Genomic DNA, 18,137 nt, shown 5'->3' with positions numbered 1-18,137 from the left:
ATTTTGTTCGACTGCTCTGTCCTGCGTAAAATGGCGAGAGCGGGGTAAAGGCGAAATGGTGGTCAAGGTGATCTAAACAATGGGAGGAATCAGGACTGGCACATTTGAAGGTGAGCTGCGGATTGCAGCTAACCATTACCTTGATACCCGCCCATATCGTTGATTTAAAATGACTTACGAATACAGACAGGCCTTCCGCATTGGCCAATGAATTCCTTCTTACCACATAGGCATTCCAAATGCACACTCCACCCGAACCAACCATTGAGGATTTGTTTTGACTCAAACTACTATATCAAAAAGATGCCGTATCACGATTTGACGTTTGCCGGAGATTCTACCATGTGTACCGGTTCGCCCTGATTTGTAGCAAATTGCAGCCACCTCTACAACCCGTAGCCTAAGGCCTGCCAAAGCCCGAAAAACTTGGGGGCCCGGCCCGGCCCATTAACCCATAGGACTGGGATAGGGGCCCGTAAGGGCCCATAAATTTTCTTGGCGGGTTAATAGGGGCCCGCGGGCTCGCGGGCTTGGCCCGAATTGGGTAACCCGCGGGTTTTGTACAAATTTAAAATTTACGAAAAAATTATTAGAAAAAATAAAATATTTATATATTTAATTAAATAAAATAACGTAAATTTTAAAAAATTGCAACCATTTTTTATAATTATTTTATATTATATTAAATTATTAAATTAAAATAAAACGTATTATTATTTTTTTTAAATATAATAATAAATTAAATTTTTTTTTATTTTGGTCGAATTCGGCGTTATCGCCAAAAAATTTTTCGTTATCGTTAAAAAAATTTTTAACGATATAAAGGGAAAAATTAAATAATTTAGGCGGTAAAATGTTTAATTCGTCCTTTTTTTAAACCGGAAATAGGTTTTTAACCGAAAATTTAAAGTTAAATTTGGAAATTTTTTCCGGGGTAATACGTTATTTAATAATAAAAATTTTATCATTTATTTTTCCGTTTATTTGCGGACGTCGCGTAATAAAAAACCATAATAATTTTTAATTAAAAAATTTATTTATATTAAAACGGGCGGTTCGTTTATTTTTTTTTTTAGATTTAGGGCCATTTATAACGGATATAACGTTGTAAAATATAAATTTAAATTATATATTAACGTGCGGGTACGTCCAATTATCCATAATATTAAAAATAAATTTAACGAGGTTTATATTTTTAACCTGGATAATAATACGGCGAACGTATATAATATAAAAATTGGAAATTATTTTATATTAAAATAATTATAATAAATGGTTATAACGTAAAAAAATAAAAAAATTTACCAATAAAAAAACTGGTAAAAAACGTTTTAATAATTTTTTATAAAACCGCGATAATAAATGTAAAAAATTTGTAATTAGGTAAATATTTGTAAATAATTTTTCAGACCAAACGTTAAAAAAATGCTTTAGGGATAATTAAATCGAAAATTCGCTACATTTTTCGAATTTCCCGTAAAATAATAATTAAAATAAAATTAAATAAATAAATTAAATATATAATAGGAAAATAAAAATATATTACCGGGTTTAAAATGTATATCTTTACGTTTTTTGGCAATATTTCCTTTATCCGCGGTTTTAAAAGGTATTTTGGGCGTTTTACCCGTATAAAATTTGCGTATTATTTTTATTTTAAAAATTTTACGAAACGTTTTAACGGAAATAAAATATAAAAGGGGAAATATTATAATTAATTAAAATTAAATAATAAAATGGTTATAAAAAATGGTTATTAAATAAACGATTTAAATCGGTAATAATTGGGGTTGGATAAATAATCGGGTGGAAAACCGAAAATTATTGCGCGATTACCAAAAAAAAAATGAAAATTATGGGGAAACGAGGTTAAACCCGATTAAAATTAGCGTAAAAATTTTTTTAGGCAATAACGTTTTCCTAATTGGATAAAATGCGGAACGGGTATGGGGTTAACCCAATTAAAAAGGCACCGTTTGTAAAAAAATTTCCGAATTTTGGAATTTAATTGCAATAATAAAAATTTCAGATTTTTACAAATTTTATAACCTTATATTTCGATCGCGGTTTTGCTTTATATTGGAAAAACCACCATTTGCAAAAATAAATATCGTTAGCAAATATAAGTAAAAATCTATATTTTTTATAATAATTTTAATTATAATTAAAAATTAACCAAAAATAATACCCAAACGTAAAATAAATAACGATATCGGTTATAAGGCCTAAAATTTACGAAACCGTAATAAAAAATTTAAAAAACAAACAAATAATGGCGGTAAAGTTAAATTATTCGTAAACCGCGCGCGTAAGCGATTTAATATAATATTATCGCGGCAAAAATCGAAATTACGCGTTAATTATAAATATATAACGTCGATTAAATTTAAATAAAAATAAATGGAAAATAAGCTTAAAATAAAATTTATTGTTAAAAAATAAATAATTATCCTATATAATTATTTAAAACAATAAAATTATAATAACTATTTTTTATAACCATTTAAAAAACGTTAAAATTAATATTGGAAAAATTTATAATCCAAATTTGGTTTAAAAATACGTACCCCCGCCCCAATTAATAACGAATATTGGGAAAATGTGGATAATTTTAACAATTTAAAAGATATTTTCGAAACCTTTTTTCAAATCCCTATTAAAAAAGCTAAAAAAATAATATTTAAATAGGAAAAAATAGTCGTTGCCTTATTATTATAACAGGCCAATTACCAAAATAAGGCAAATAAATTCGTCCGCCAAATTTTTTACAGTTTTTGTAAAAACGTTTCGTTTACCAATATTAAAAAATTGGTAAAGTAATACGTTAAATTCGCCACAAAATTACCTATTTTAATAATATATTAACGTTTTCCCAAAAAAAATGGCTAAATTGGTAAATAATTAATAATTATATAAAATAATTATTATTTTTTTCAATTAATAATATTAAATAATACGCAATTCCGCTTATTATATTATATATTAGTATTAGTATTCCCTAATTATATATTTAATTACCAAAATATATTATTAAGTAAAAAATATTGCGGCTTATAACCATAATATAAGCCAAATATACCAAATATTCGAAAATAAAATAAAATAAATATTCCCCAAATTAAAAATTATAATACCAAATTTAACAATTATAATATAGGACGGTTTATTTTACGTTTATTTAATCCTTTACCCTTATTAAAAAAATTTTATTACGTATTTTTATTTATTATAGCGTACCCAAACCTTTAATTGTAAACCATATTTATATTATAAATACCGCCAAATTCCGTACGTAAAGATTATATAAAATATTTAATTGCAAAACCCTTATACGCCGCATTTGGGCCAAATAAATACTTTATAAAATATATACAAATATATTTAACAAATCGATTGGAATAATTTACCGAATGGTTATTTAAAAAAATGCCCAAAAATAGGTTATATTTCCATTTATTACCGCCAATTGGGTTAAAATACCCGATTTTGGCGAAACAATAAATAAAAAAATAAAAGGGTTACAAATACTGGTTATAAAACCTATTTATAATAAGGTGCCTAAAAAATTTAAAGGAAATTTTTTGCCTATAATGTAAAATTATACCCAAATACGATTACAGTGGATAATTACGGGATTTTTTTATATTTTAAAATTAAAATATGGAAAATTAAATTATAATAACTATTAAAATTAATATAATATAATTTTAACGGTAAAAAAGGTTTTTATTTTCCAACCCTTTTTAAAATTAATAAAAAAAATTAAAATTAAAAGTTTTTTTTATTTATAATTTTGCGTTAAATAAATTAATATACTTTAACCAATTTAAACAAATAAAATAAATAAAACGAATATAATTTAAATAAATAGGAAAATATATAGGTAAATAAATATAAAAGTAGGTAAATATTATTTATTAAAATTCTATTTTATACCCCATTATTTGTAAAATAAATCGGATAAAAAATATATTTTTGGTAAATACCGTAACCCGTTTGGCGTATATAATAGCCAAGTTCGAAACCGTAAATAATTATATTAAAAATATTTCCCCAGTTTTTTATAAAGCCATTAAAACCTTAATTTAAATATATAAACGAACGTAAAACGTAACCGTATTTATTAAATCCTTTATTATACGTTAAAAAACGATTTTGGGTATTAATAAATCCGTATTGGATTATAAACGGCGAATATCTTTTAATATAATAATTAAAACAATATATTAATATATAATTATCCAATATAATTATTATAATTTATATTATTTCCAAATTTAAATCGTTTTACACAATTTTTCGTCCGTTATTCCTTTTTTACTATTCGGTTATTAATACGGCCATTTTTTCGAATTAATGGTTTGCCTCCCGTCGTTTTTTTCGCAATTTTTTTCGTTCGACCTTATTTTACAATTGGATTTTAAAATAAAATTATATCCGGGGGTAATATTTCTAATACTTTTCGTAATCGAACGGGTAATCGAAAATTTAATTATTTGATCGGGTTTAACGGTATAAATTGGGTACGATTAATAAAAATAAAAAATTTAATTTCGATTAACTAATATAAAATAAAAATTAAANTAGTAAATTAATAAAAAAAATTTTAACGTTTTATATTATAAACCGATTATTATTTTTTTTTTTCCTTTTAATTTTTAATTATATAATTGTAATAAATAAATTAACAAATTTTTTGGGGGAGTTAATCGAAAGATTATTTTCCCCAAATATTAAATTTGTTAACGAATTTTACAATAAAATTTCAAACGTAAAAACGCCCGTATAACGTCGATTTAACGTAAATTCGAACGAAAATAATTTCCCTTTGGATTTTAACCAAAATACCGAAACGAAATTTATTATTACGTTATTTACAAATTACAAATTTACGGATTATAATAAACCTATAATAAACGGCGGAAAAAATAACGTTTATTATTTATATACCCCTAAATTATGGAATAATTATTTTAATTTATTCGTTACTGGTTTTTAGTTTCGCCGCTGGATTCCAAAAAAAATAAAATTAATTCAATTTTAAAAACGTTTTAAAAACCCAAATTGGCAAAAATTTGGAAATTTTACCAATAAAAATTTTCCCGAAATAACGGCGAATTATACGTTATTTGCAAATAATATATATAAATATTAAAACACCCCCAATTTAATAAAAAAGGCCAATAATAATATAACGGAACAAATACCTTTATACGGCATTGCAATATTATCGCCTATACCCGAAAAGGATCGGAAATTTAAACGACGTCCGGTAATATTATATTAACCAACGTCGATTTTCGGCTAATAAATTATTTTTTTTTAAAAAAATGTAATTATTTATATAATTATCCATATAATCATCCATTATAATTTAAATTTATTTATTTTGTATATTATTTTTTTATTTACGTAACGTTAATAAAATATTATATATTCGTATAGGCCAAAAACGTATAATAATATTCGAAAAATAAAATTAAAAAATCCTACGTCCGATTTTATATTTCGTTACGGAAAAAATTTAATATTATATACGATTTGGAATTTAAATTGTTCGTACAAACCCGAAACGACCGATAAAAAGTCCCTTCGCCACAAAGATTTACCAAAAAATGCAAAATAATAATTAAAAAATATTATTACCCAAACGTTAATTAATATTCCCCGAAAAGGAAAAATATTTTTAATTATTAATGGGTAAACCAACCCAAATTTAAAATACGTTTTTTAAAATATTATAACCGTTTATATAAATAATAATTAAATACGCCGTTATATTATTTTAAATTTTATTGCAATTAACGCCAATAAAACGAAAAAACGATTAATAAAATTTACGGCCCAAACTATTGTAAAATATAAATTAAAAAATAAAATATTAATTATCACGGCCGATAATATATCCAATTTTCGCGCCAATAACGTAGCGGCGGAATTTGGGGTTTATAATCCCCAATTATAAATACAATTAAAAACTTTCCAATTACTTTATATAACCTACGTTTTATAATTTATAAAAAAAGTTATATATTAAAATTTCCATATTACCAAAACAAATTTCCGCGTTTTTTTGGTTAATTTTTATAACGACGAAAATTTAATTATTAATAATACGGACGAAAATAAAACGTAGGACATTTTTCCAAAATATATTATCGTTTAAATAAATAATACCAATATATTAAATAATTCGAATATTATTTAACCCAATATTTTATATTAAATAAAATATTTGGCGGTTTTATTTTATTAAAATCCCAAACGGATAAAATTTTTTTGCAATTTATAATAATTTACCGGTAAATATAAATTTAAAAGTTTTCGATTATTAATTAAAAATATCCAAATTAAATGGAATTCGACCATTTTAGCTATTATACGTACTTTTTAATTTTATTAAATTATAAAAATATTTATTTAACAATATTTTATTTCGCCAAATGGTTAAAATAATCCGATTAATATTATTTTAACTAAATTTCGAATTTTTAACGAAAATTGGATTATTTTGGAATATTTATTAACGACGATTAAAATTATAACGGTTTTTACCAACGTTTTTGGGGTAAATAAAATAAAAATAATTGCATACGTATTATTTGGATTAAAAATTATCGGTATAATTTTTACCAATTTCGAACGTAAATTTTAATTAAAAATTCGAAAATATTTATAAACGGGATAATATACCAATTTAAAAACCGCAATTTTAACGGCGCGAATAAAATTGGATAAATATATCGATTTAATTTAACGTTATTACGTTAAAAAATTATATTTTTTAACCGTTGTTTTAATTTCCCCGACGCGTACGGATTTTCGAAAAAACCGTTTGCGATATTATATAAAATATACCAATTAACGCGTGAAAAATTTAATCGCCAAAAAAATTAAACATTTAACCGAATTATATTCGAAAAAATAAAATCCGAATTTTTACCCGAAAAAAAAATTAATTTAACCGGGTATTAACCCGGTTTTATTTATTTTATAACGTAAACCAAATCCGAAAAAATCCAAATATATAAATAATTAAAATTTAAATCCGACAAAATTTCCATACCCTATCGATCGATCCGTCGAAAAAAATATCCGGTTAAAAATTAAAATGTTTTTAATATAAAATGCGTAATATATTAATTTTATTATAATTTAAAATATAAATAATTATACGGATAATTATACGGATAATTATATATATTAATTTTTATTTATATTTAATTATAAAAAACGATAATAATATTTTTAATTGGTAGGTTATATATAAAATAAAATTCCCAAAATTCGCCCAAGTTACCCGCAATATTTTAATTATACCTATTATTTTAATTTTTATCGAACGTTTATAATTATAATTAGGCAATTTTATCGGTTTTAATTAATATTCCTTAAATTTATTTACCATTCGCGATTATATTATTATTTATATTTCGATTAAAAAAAAATTTATTTTTTTGGTCGGTATTAAAATTACTATTATAAAAAACAAATATTTAAACCCGAAAAACGAAAAAACTAAATATAATAGGTTTACGGAATTCGTCGATTTTATCCATAATTTAAATAAATTAAATAATAATTTTAATTCCAATAAAAATAATATTATCGAAATGGCCGTTAATAATACCCCAATCCGGGCTAATATTAACCGTATACCTACATTATTTATTTTTATTTAAACTGGATTAAAATATAATAAAATTTTTATGGAAATTTTAACCAGGGCGTTAAAACGGGTACGGAACAATATATCGTATGGGCGTAATTTAAAAAATTCTCAAATATAAAATATTATCAAATAAATTGTTTTTTTTCGTATTTTATATTCGGTTAATTAAAAAAAAAACAAAAATTAATAATAATAATAATAATAATAATAATAATAATAATAATAATAATAATAATAATAATAATAATAATAATAATAATAATAATAATAATTATAATAATAATAATAATAATAATAATAATAATAATAATAATAATAATAATAATAATAATAATAATTATATTGGAAAATATATTATTTTATATTACGTTTATTTTGGTATAATTTCCTTCGGAATTTTACAAATGTTAATTTTAAAATATTTACGTATTTACGGGCTTTACCCACGGGGGCCCGCGGGCTGCCAAGAAAACTGTTACGACCAGACAGTTAGGCCGGCACCAAAAGGGCCAAATGGGGTTACACCCCTCCTAACGACACAGACACCGACCGGCAGGAAATGGATTACGTAAGGAAGCCGGACCACGTAATACCACGTAATCGCCAAAGAAATAATTTTAATAATTTTTTAAAATTACTACAAATTAAGGGAAAATAATCTTATTAATTTGTTAAAATTAAAAGAAATTATATCCGGGACAAAATTTATATAAGATACGCTTATTACTATATAAATAAAATTTAGCCTAAAATTATTTAGCAATAATTAATTTATATCCAATTTACTACCTACCCAGGAATTAATTATAATTTCACCCCAATTATTAAAAATCCCAATTATCCAATTTAAACGTTTAATTATTTTAATCCATTATATTTTACCATAAAAACAGGTTATCCGATATTTTAATCGTAATATTTTAATTATTTCTGTTTAGTACTTTATTTTAAAATATACCGAATAATACCGCCGAAATAATATCTTCTAACAGGACCATCCTTTAAACCCCTTTTATTACTAACGTTCCGGCTAACGTTAACGTTTTACGTTAAATGGTCGCGACGTTCCAAACCGAAAATCGACAATTTTAAAAACGAATAACCGAATAAATTAACCGAACTAATAAAAATAATATTAAATATTCTTTGCTTACCCTTTTTAATAATACCCCAAATACCTTTTAGGAATTTTTTATTGGAACCCGGGCCTATTTCCATTTTAACGAAAATAATTTTAATAACAATGCAAATAAAATTGCCTACGCAGCTTCGTTTTTAAAAAACGACGCGTTCGCCTGGTTTAAACCTATTTTGCGAAATTATTTGGACCATAACGAGGAAAAAAACCGTAAAATTAAAATTAACCGTATTTTCGACGATTACGAAAATTTCGAAAAATGCTTTAAAGGAATATTCGGTAACCCAAACGAAGAACGTACGGTTAAACGTAAATTGGTACGCCTTACCCAAACCAAATCGGTATTTAAATATGCCAATAAATTCCGATAAATTACCGCCAAATTACCATGGGGCCCCGAAACCTTAATAATACGTTTTTATATAAAATTTAAAAAAAAAATTAAAAACGAATTTATTAAAAAAAAACGACCCGATACCCTAACCGAATACGTAAAGCTAATAATTAAAATTAACAACCGATTTTACGAAAAAAAGCTGGAACGGCGCGAAGGCCGTAGCGTATAGGGATTAATTTTGCGATAAATTAATACCGGACGTAAATATTAATACCCCAAACCGCCTCGCCAATATAATACCGCGTACGGGACGTATAGCGGATTTATAAACCTTAACGCGATATAATATAAAAAATTTCGCAAAAATCCCAAAAATAATAAATATTTTAAATATAATAAAATAGGATACATCGCAAAAAATTGTCCTGGAAATTAAAATAATATCCCCGGTTTTATTATCGATTTTAGGGGCAAACCCGAAAAACCACGAAAACTTAACGTTACCAATTATTAACAAATACAATTTAACCAATATAATTTAATAAATTGGATTACTTATTACGACGATAATTATATAATCCATAATAATTCCAAAATGGACGTAAAATAGTATTTTTAAAAATTATAAGGTACCCGAATATTGGCAATAGGAAACCGAATACCTATAGGAATAAAACCACCAATTAATTTATATCGATAAAATATTACCCTACCCAAACTTACCGATTCGAACCTTTCGGAAGATTTAAATACGGAACCATTGGAATAAACCCACCGTATTAAAATAATTAACCAACCTCCAACCGAAAAATTTTCCAATAACGCCTTAAACGAAAAATTAAACGACGAAAAAAAAATAATTTCAAACCGCTACAACACGGAAAAAATTAACGATCCTTACAAATACAGCAAAAAACAAATTAATTTATACCGAAACGATTAATTAGTTTAATTCCTAAAATATAATTTAATGCAATAAAAACAAAACCTTTTAAAAAATCCGAATCCCACGTTTGGAAACCATCCGATATTCGACATTAAATACCCAAAATACCCTTAAACCTTTTGGGCCGAATGTTTCCGAAACAATTGTGGAATTTATATAAACAAAAAAATCTATTATAACTTTTTCCCTCGACGACGATTAATTACCGGAATTAACGAAATTTATACAATTTAAAAATTACCTAATTAGAAAATTAAAATTAAATTTCGAAACGAACCAGTAATAATTTTTACGCCAAATAACGAATACCCCATGGTATATTATAACCAAATAAGTCCCCCATAGTACGAATATATACGTAATATATATAAAATCCATATATTAACCAAAATATAAAATTAATACGTACGAAAATAACGATACCAAATATCCGTTTTTATAACCAAAATCGTATGGGACCCGAAAGTAAAAAATAAACAAACGCCTACGAACGCGCGTAAAACGCCTATATTAAGGAAGCATTCCTTCGACGAAATAATAATAAAAAATAGCTTTGCACCCAAAAATAAAAAAAATAAAAACCCATAACGCGAATTTAATAAACCAAAAAATTAAAGCAATTAAACGGTATAAGGCACCGGAAGGCGAAAATAATAAAAACGGAATAAAAAACCTTAAACGTTACGCGAAATACGATAATAAAATACAAATATATATTTTTCAATATACGATTCGGTAAAAAACCCATACGAATATTTTTCGATAATAAAATATAAAATAATTATATATTACCAAAAATTGTAACGGAACGACGGATACCTTGGCAATAAAAAAAAAACCATACTAATTGCAAACCGTAGAAAAAAAAGCAGTTTTATACGGGAACGGTATTATCGAAATAAAAACCGTATACCTTTGGATAAAAAATTATAAACGAAAGGAACGAATTATTTTAAATATTACGGAAATAAAGGACAAAAATATAATTTTAGGAATTCCCTGGTTTAAAAAAAATAATCCCAAAATAAATTGGATAACCGGCCAAATTTAATAAAAAAAACACCTAATTATTAAACGATTTTTAATTTGGAAAAGTTTATATAAAAAGCGTAGGGTACGGAAAAATTAAATAAAATAAATGGCGTATTTATAAGGAAGACGACTAACCCCGAAGCCAATATCGGAAAAAAGGCGATTATTTATAAATTAAAACCGATCCAATTACATAATATTAATTACGGACGAACTAGCCAAAAATGGCAAAATTCCAAAAAAATACCAAATATATACCCGATTATTTAGCCCAAAATTCGAAATAAAATTACCCGAATATAATTTATTCGATTACGAAATACCATTAAAAAAAGAAATCCAACCAAAATTCCATAAAATATATGGTTTAAACCCGATATAAATGGAGGTATTAAACGAATATTTCGAAAAAAATTTTAAAAAAGGATATATTAAACCATCGACGTTACCAGTAAAATACCCAATTTTTTTCGTATTAAAAAAAAACGGAAAATTACGATTATACGTAAATTATAAACAATTAAATAATATTACCATAAAAAATTATTACCCATTCCCGTTAATCGGAAAACTTCGAAACATATTTTATTAAACGAAATGGTTTACGATATTAAATTTTAAAAAAACATACAATTTAATCCGTATAAAGGAAAGCGAAAAATAAAAAACCGCGTTTCGCACCAAACGAAAATATTACGAATATTTGGTAATGCCTTTCGGATTTACCAATATCCTAATAACCTTCCAAACTATAATTAACCATATTTTCCGGGAATGTTTAAATATTTTCGTCGTTATTTATTTAAACGATATTTTCGTTTTTTTCAAAACGTTGGAGGAATATAAATAATACGTTTATACGGTTTTGTAAAAATTACAAAACGCCAAACTTTTAATTAAACCTAACAAATGTATTTTTTACAGCAAACAAATTAATTTTTTAAAATATATTATCGTTTTTAAAAAAATTAGGATGGAAAAATCGAAAATTTAAATAATAAAAAAATAATTTTAACCGCAAAACGTCAAGGACGTTCGAACCTTTTTCGGATTCGTAAATTTTTACAGGAAATTTATTAAAAAATACGGCGCGATTACCACCCCATTAACTAATATAACCAAAAAAGATTTAAAATTCCAGTGGACGGAATAAATATAATAGGCCTTCGAACAATTACGAGACGTAATGGCACGAAAACCGATTTTTAAAATACCAAATCTAACGAAACCTTTCGAAGTCAAAACCGACGCATTCGACTACGCAATCGGAGGATAATTTAGCCAACGAAATAAAAAAAGAAAATTGCACTTTTACGCCTTTTTTTCTTAAAAATTATACGGGCCAGAATTTAATTACCAAATTTACGATAAAAAATTTATGGCTATTATTCGAGTATTCGAAGAATGGAAATTATAATTATCCGGAATTAAATACAAAATAATTTCTATTAGAATTCCATTTTAGGATCGTGTACCGGAAAAGAATAGAAAACGGCAGGGCCGATGCCTTTAACCGGAGGTTAAACCACGAAAATATAATACCAAAGGAAATACGCGTTATTTTTACGATAGACGAAAACGGAAACCTTTTACCAGTATACCGAAGTTTTATAACGATAAATATAACGATTATACCCGAAAAAATACGGAAAATCTACGAAAGCAAAATATACGGATACTAAGGAATTTCCAAAATATGGAAACGGTTAAAATAATACTATAATTTTAAAAAAATACGATAAAAAATACGAAAAACTATTAAAAATTGCGAATTTTGCGTTAAAAACAAATTAGCAAAATATAAACCTTATAGGTTACTATAACCATTATTAACCCCTAATAAGGTTTGGCAAATTATTATAATGGATTTTATCGTTAAATTACCATTTTCGGAAGAATTATTTATTAAAACCAAATACGATAGCATATTGGTTATAGTGGATAAACTTATTAAATATACCTATTTTTTACCCTATAAAAAAAGCAGTAACGCTAAAAAAATCGCCTATACATTTTTACGAATAATTGTTAGCAATTACGGATTATTAAAAAGTATTATTACCGATAAAAATAAATTTTTCACATTAAAATTCTGGAAATTATTAATGAAATAGCTAAAAACTAATTACAAACTATTAACAATATTTTACCCCCAAACGGACGGATAAACAAAACGAGCCAATTAAATATTCGAATAATACCTAAAATGCTACGTAAACCATAAATAAAACGATTGGGTACGGTTATTACCTATAATATAATTCGCCTATAATAGTTTAAAAAACGAAAATACCAAAATAACCCCGTTTTATGCCAATTATAGGTTTAATTCTACCGTATATGGAAAACCCAAAATAACCATTACGGTACCGCGAGCCGACAAACAAACAAACGAATTACGATAATTATACAAGGAATTTCAACAAAAATTAAAATTCGTACGAAAAAAAATAATAAAATACGCCAACCAGCATCGGATAAAGGGACCATCCTTTAAAAAGGGAAATAACGTTTACCTTATTCGACGTAATATTAAAATACAACGACCAAATAATAAATTTAATTTTAAAAAATTTGGATCTTTTAAAATTAATAAAAAGATTAGCGATACCAATTATAAACTATTATTACCAAATATTATAAAAATTTACCCGACATTTTATATATTATTATTGGAATTAGTACCATACGGTATTAATATATAAAAAACGATTAAAATCGACGTATAAAAAATTTACGAAATAAAACGAATATTAAATTATAAACGTAACCACGGAAAAACGGAATACCTTATTAAATGGAAAAATTACGGATACGAAAAAAATATTTGGAAACCTTTTAACCATTTTTAAAATTGCTAAAAACCGTTCCGCCAATATTACCAAAAATTAAATTTGCGAGCAAATTAACCAAAAAAAAAGGAAAATTTAAAAAAATATTACCTATTATTTTTAAAAAATAAGGACCGATTAAAATTCGAAACCATATTACGAAACGAATTTACGAAAAAAATAATTAATATATACTACAAATTAAAATATACGAATAAAATAATTTACCAATAAAATACCGCGCGAAAATATTTATTTCGTTTAATAAAAAAAAATTTAAAAAATTTATTGGGAAAAACGAATCCCAAATAAAATTAAAATCCGGAAAAAACAATTTTAGGGATATTTTAAAAAGGATTTCGGCTAATCGCCGCCGTTCCTTCCGTTTTACCTTTTTACGTTTCACGCAATTTAATTCCTCCAAATCGTTAATTCCGCGAAATATAATTCGCATTATTTTTTTAAACCACAATTTTTTTTGTTTTCGCAGACGAAATAATTTCGCCTATTGCGTATAGATCTATTTTTCGAACGTTTCGATTTCCGCGTCCAATTTTAAATGTTAACAACCAATATACCGGATTTAAATAGCGGATAAATCCAATACATTATACCCGGAACGGTTGGAACGGATATATTCCACGTAACGAACCGAATCCTGGGAAAACACCTAATAAAACGTTATACTTTTGGTACAGCAAAAATTACAGGAAAACATTTTAACAATATTAGTCGATAATAAAAAAAAAAAAAAGGGCGTAGCGACGTTTTATCGACGAACGATTAAATTTCGATTTAATTATACGATTAAATATAACGCAAAAAAATTAGTAAAAAAAGAACCAGGAACGAATAACAAAAATTAGGGGAATACAAATTATTTAAAGCCAAAGGGATTTGGCTAAAAAAAAGGAAATCTGATATTACGACCAAACAATTGGGCCGGTACCAAAAAGGCCAGGTAGGGTTACACCCCTTTTAACGATATAGACACCGACCGGTAAAAAATGGATTACGTAAGGAAGCCGGATTACGTAATACTACGTAATCGCCAAAAAAATAATTTTAATAATTTTTTAAAATTACCACAAATTAAGGGAAAGTAATTTTATTAATTTGTTAAAATTAAAAAAAATCACATCCGGGATAGAATTTATATAAAATACGCTTATTACCATGTAAATAGAATTTAGCCTGAAATTGTTTAGTAGCAATTAACTTGTATCCAATTTACTACCTACCCAGGAATCGATTATAACTTTACCCCAGTTATTAGGAATCCCAATTACCCAGTTTAGACGCTCAATTGCTTCAACCCACTGTACTTTACCATAAGAACAGGTTACCCGATACCTTGATCGTAACAAAAACCCGCGTTCAAATTTGGGCCGGGTTGGGCCCCCCCATAAATATTACAGTTTACCCGCGGGCCCCCCGACCCACCTATTTGGGCCGGCGCGGGCCCCCATGGGCGGGTTTTGGCAGGCCTTACCGTAGCCAGTCCCTATCACCTCATGAATTACCGGTTAAATAACCTAACGCCGAGGCCTCTAATATAACATGGGTCCCTTATGTTTCACTCGGCAGTTTTAGTATAACACTGAACGACAAAGGGCACATTTGCAGTCCAGTTCCTGCGCCGCTTACGATTTTGACTCCTATAACGGAAGTACTCGGACGTTCGCATATAAGACTTTGTTTCAATCGGGAAAAATCGCAAAGAAGATGAACGCTTCAGCATGGTGCCTAAGATTCCAATCGGCGCTGGAGCGTGGGAAATTCGGAAATTAAAGAATCTGCTTAGTCCTTCGTACTAACAAACCGGTTGGGCTATCTTTCTGCTAACTGCACTATTTTGCTACATGAAGATCATCTACGACAAATAACTTTCCATGTTCTTAGGGTCGTTCGCTGAAAATCTCTGGAAGATGTTGGACACATGGCCAGGTGGTCCTGGCTATATATGGTCTTGAGATACATAGTTCGGGACTAATAATCACTGATATTGTCGTTATGTTCAAGTCACTGCAATTTAGCCATTTGTGGGTGTTAAAACAATTTCACCAACTGTGTACCTCCTGTCCAAATACCGGTTGCTTATTCATTGTTACATACCTAGTCTAACATCAGTCACCGTTCTACATAGGCATGACCCAATGCCAGATACGTCTCGCGCCGTGACACCAGCCCTTACGTATTGAAATACCACAAGTCGGCGAATTCGACAGCCCTTGTACCACCTTTGTCTCCACGTTCTGGCTTGGTGGCTTCCATCTGCCAAGCGCTTTCACTGAAACGTTCTAAAGCAGGGACAGCGCGAGTTATCGGTCTGGACGATTGGATATCTTCATAGTGGCCATTCACACACAGCCTTACAAGTTCACTTCGAAACCTAACATTAGTTCATTGGCAATTTCTTTGCTGCTTTACATCGGCTTATGGTGGCGCCTATCAAGATATGCTATTGGCCTGTGGGATCCAAGACTCGGTCTCGTGAAAAAGCGATGTACTTCAATACTTATAATATTTGTCATAGTTTTAGCTTATATTCAACACCGAAGAGACACTAGAAACTTTACGAATTTAAGTATGCCCACAACAAGGCAGGGGAGCTTTTGACAATGATTTTGAGATTCTGGTTCACGGGGGTATTAATGGATTTGGAAGCGAGGATGGGGTTGCAGCTGACCAGAGCGATACTATTAATACTGAGAATGGATTTATAGAAATGACTTATATTCCGCCCTCGGGTCATCTTGCCAACGGCTTGTTCATCTTCCCATGTGAAATCATTACCAAGATTAGTATTCACCTGTATTTCTTCTATCAAGGCACAGCACTCCAAAGTATATCACATCTGCCTTCTCATTGCTACGATGCGAACAGCCGGTACAAACTCTCAACGAGATTGTATTTTCCGCTCCTGCTTGCATCAACAGTTTTTACGCAAAACTGTATTTTTATTGCTAATTCGTATACGTGGAGTCTTTGGGCATCGTGTAAGTACTTCCAAAATGCCCCGGAATGTCCCCTAAAAAATCCCTCTTGTTTGTACCAAAGTCAGCTAATATTCTATTGAAATTACCGCTGTGAATTGCTTTCGTTATACTCGATAACAAACCAAGTTTCACCATTAATTTAATAATATGGATGTCGTTAATAGATACTTAATGGAAAGGCTAGATGCACCGTTATAAATGGTATAATAGTTTGATTTACAACGTAATAATAGGTATGTTTCGCCGGTTTTAATGGTTTAGCTGATCTTCTCTGACATACTTCGAATGAAGATCCATCCACCTTTCAAATTTCTTATTTTCATCTTAAATTCACACCAAGCTTAGTTTCAAGGCCCGCGGGCCCCAATTATCACCCGAGAAAGCCCATGGGCTATTGGGGGCCCCCATGCAAGGTCCACGGGACCAAGGACTGGGCCGGGCTATACTGATTCTCGGGTTTTTGAAGGCCTTACAAGTACTGCTCGTTTGTGAGATGTTCGCTTTGAAGTTCAGCCCATGTATACGGAGGACCAATAAAAGGAGTTGTTCCCTACCACCGATTAGATTATGCTACTAGCTAATCTTTCGTGATGTATCCATGTTTTCTCTTTGTTTCTACTTTCAAATATATTGTATGAGATGTGGTTTGCAATTAATTTAAGTCGAAGAACATCTTCAGCTACCATTCGCGGTATGAAGGTGTCACAACTCCCTCATGCTATTTGCTTCTATTGACCATTTCAACATGATATTCTACCTCCTCCATCGATATTTGTACCTTGTTCTCACCCATTCATATCCAGCCTACGAATCAATAGACTATCAAGCCTTCGAATTATATGCTCCGAATTGGCGCTTCCGAGTCGGGCTTGGGCGGAATGGCACGGTAAACCCCTTGCCCTGACAGATGCTTCTCCGGTCCGGTATACGACGTCAAAGTGTCGAGCTCAAATCCATTTGTACCCACAAACTACCCTGAGGCTAAGAGAAGAGTTTGGGGTTGTAATGCTAGTTTGTATTTTGTATTCAGTAGTCCAAACTGATATTTGTGAGCCCCACCCCCAGCTTGCTTGCTGGCAAAGTTGAAGGCGAGCCTAACAACCCGCCTTTCTATTCCAACTCAAAAAAATGGGCCCCATAATCCTCGTGTTCAGGCACTTGGGTCTCTTCTAAGAAACGATT

The sequence above is a fragment of the Pyricularia grisea genome, chromosome I, assembly GCF_004355905.1.
Source record: "Pyricularia grisea strain NI907 chromosome I, whole genome shotgun sequence".
NCBI lineage: Eukaryota > Fungi > Ascomycota > Sordariomycetes > Magnaporthales > Pyriculariaceae > Pyricularia > Pyricularia grisea.
This window is presented reverse-complemented; position numbering follows the sequence as displayed.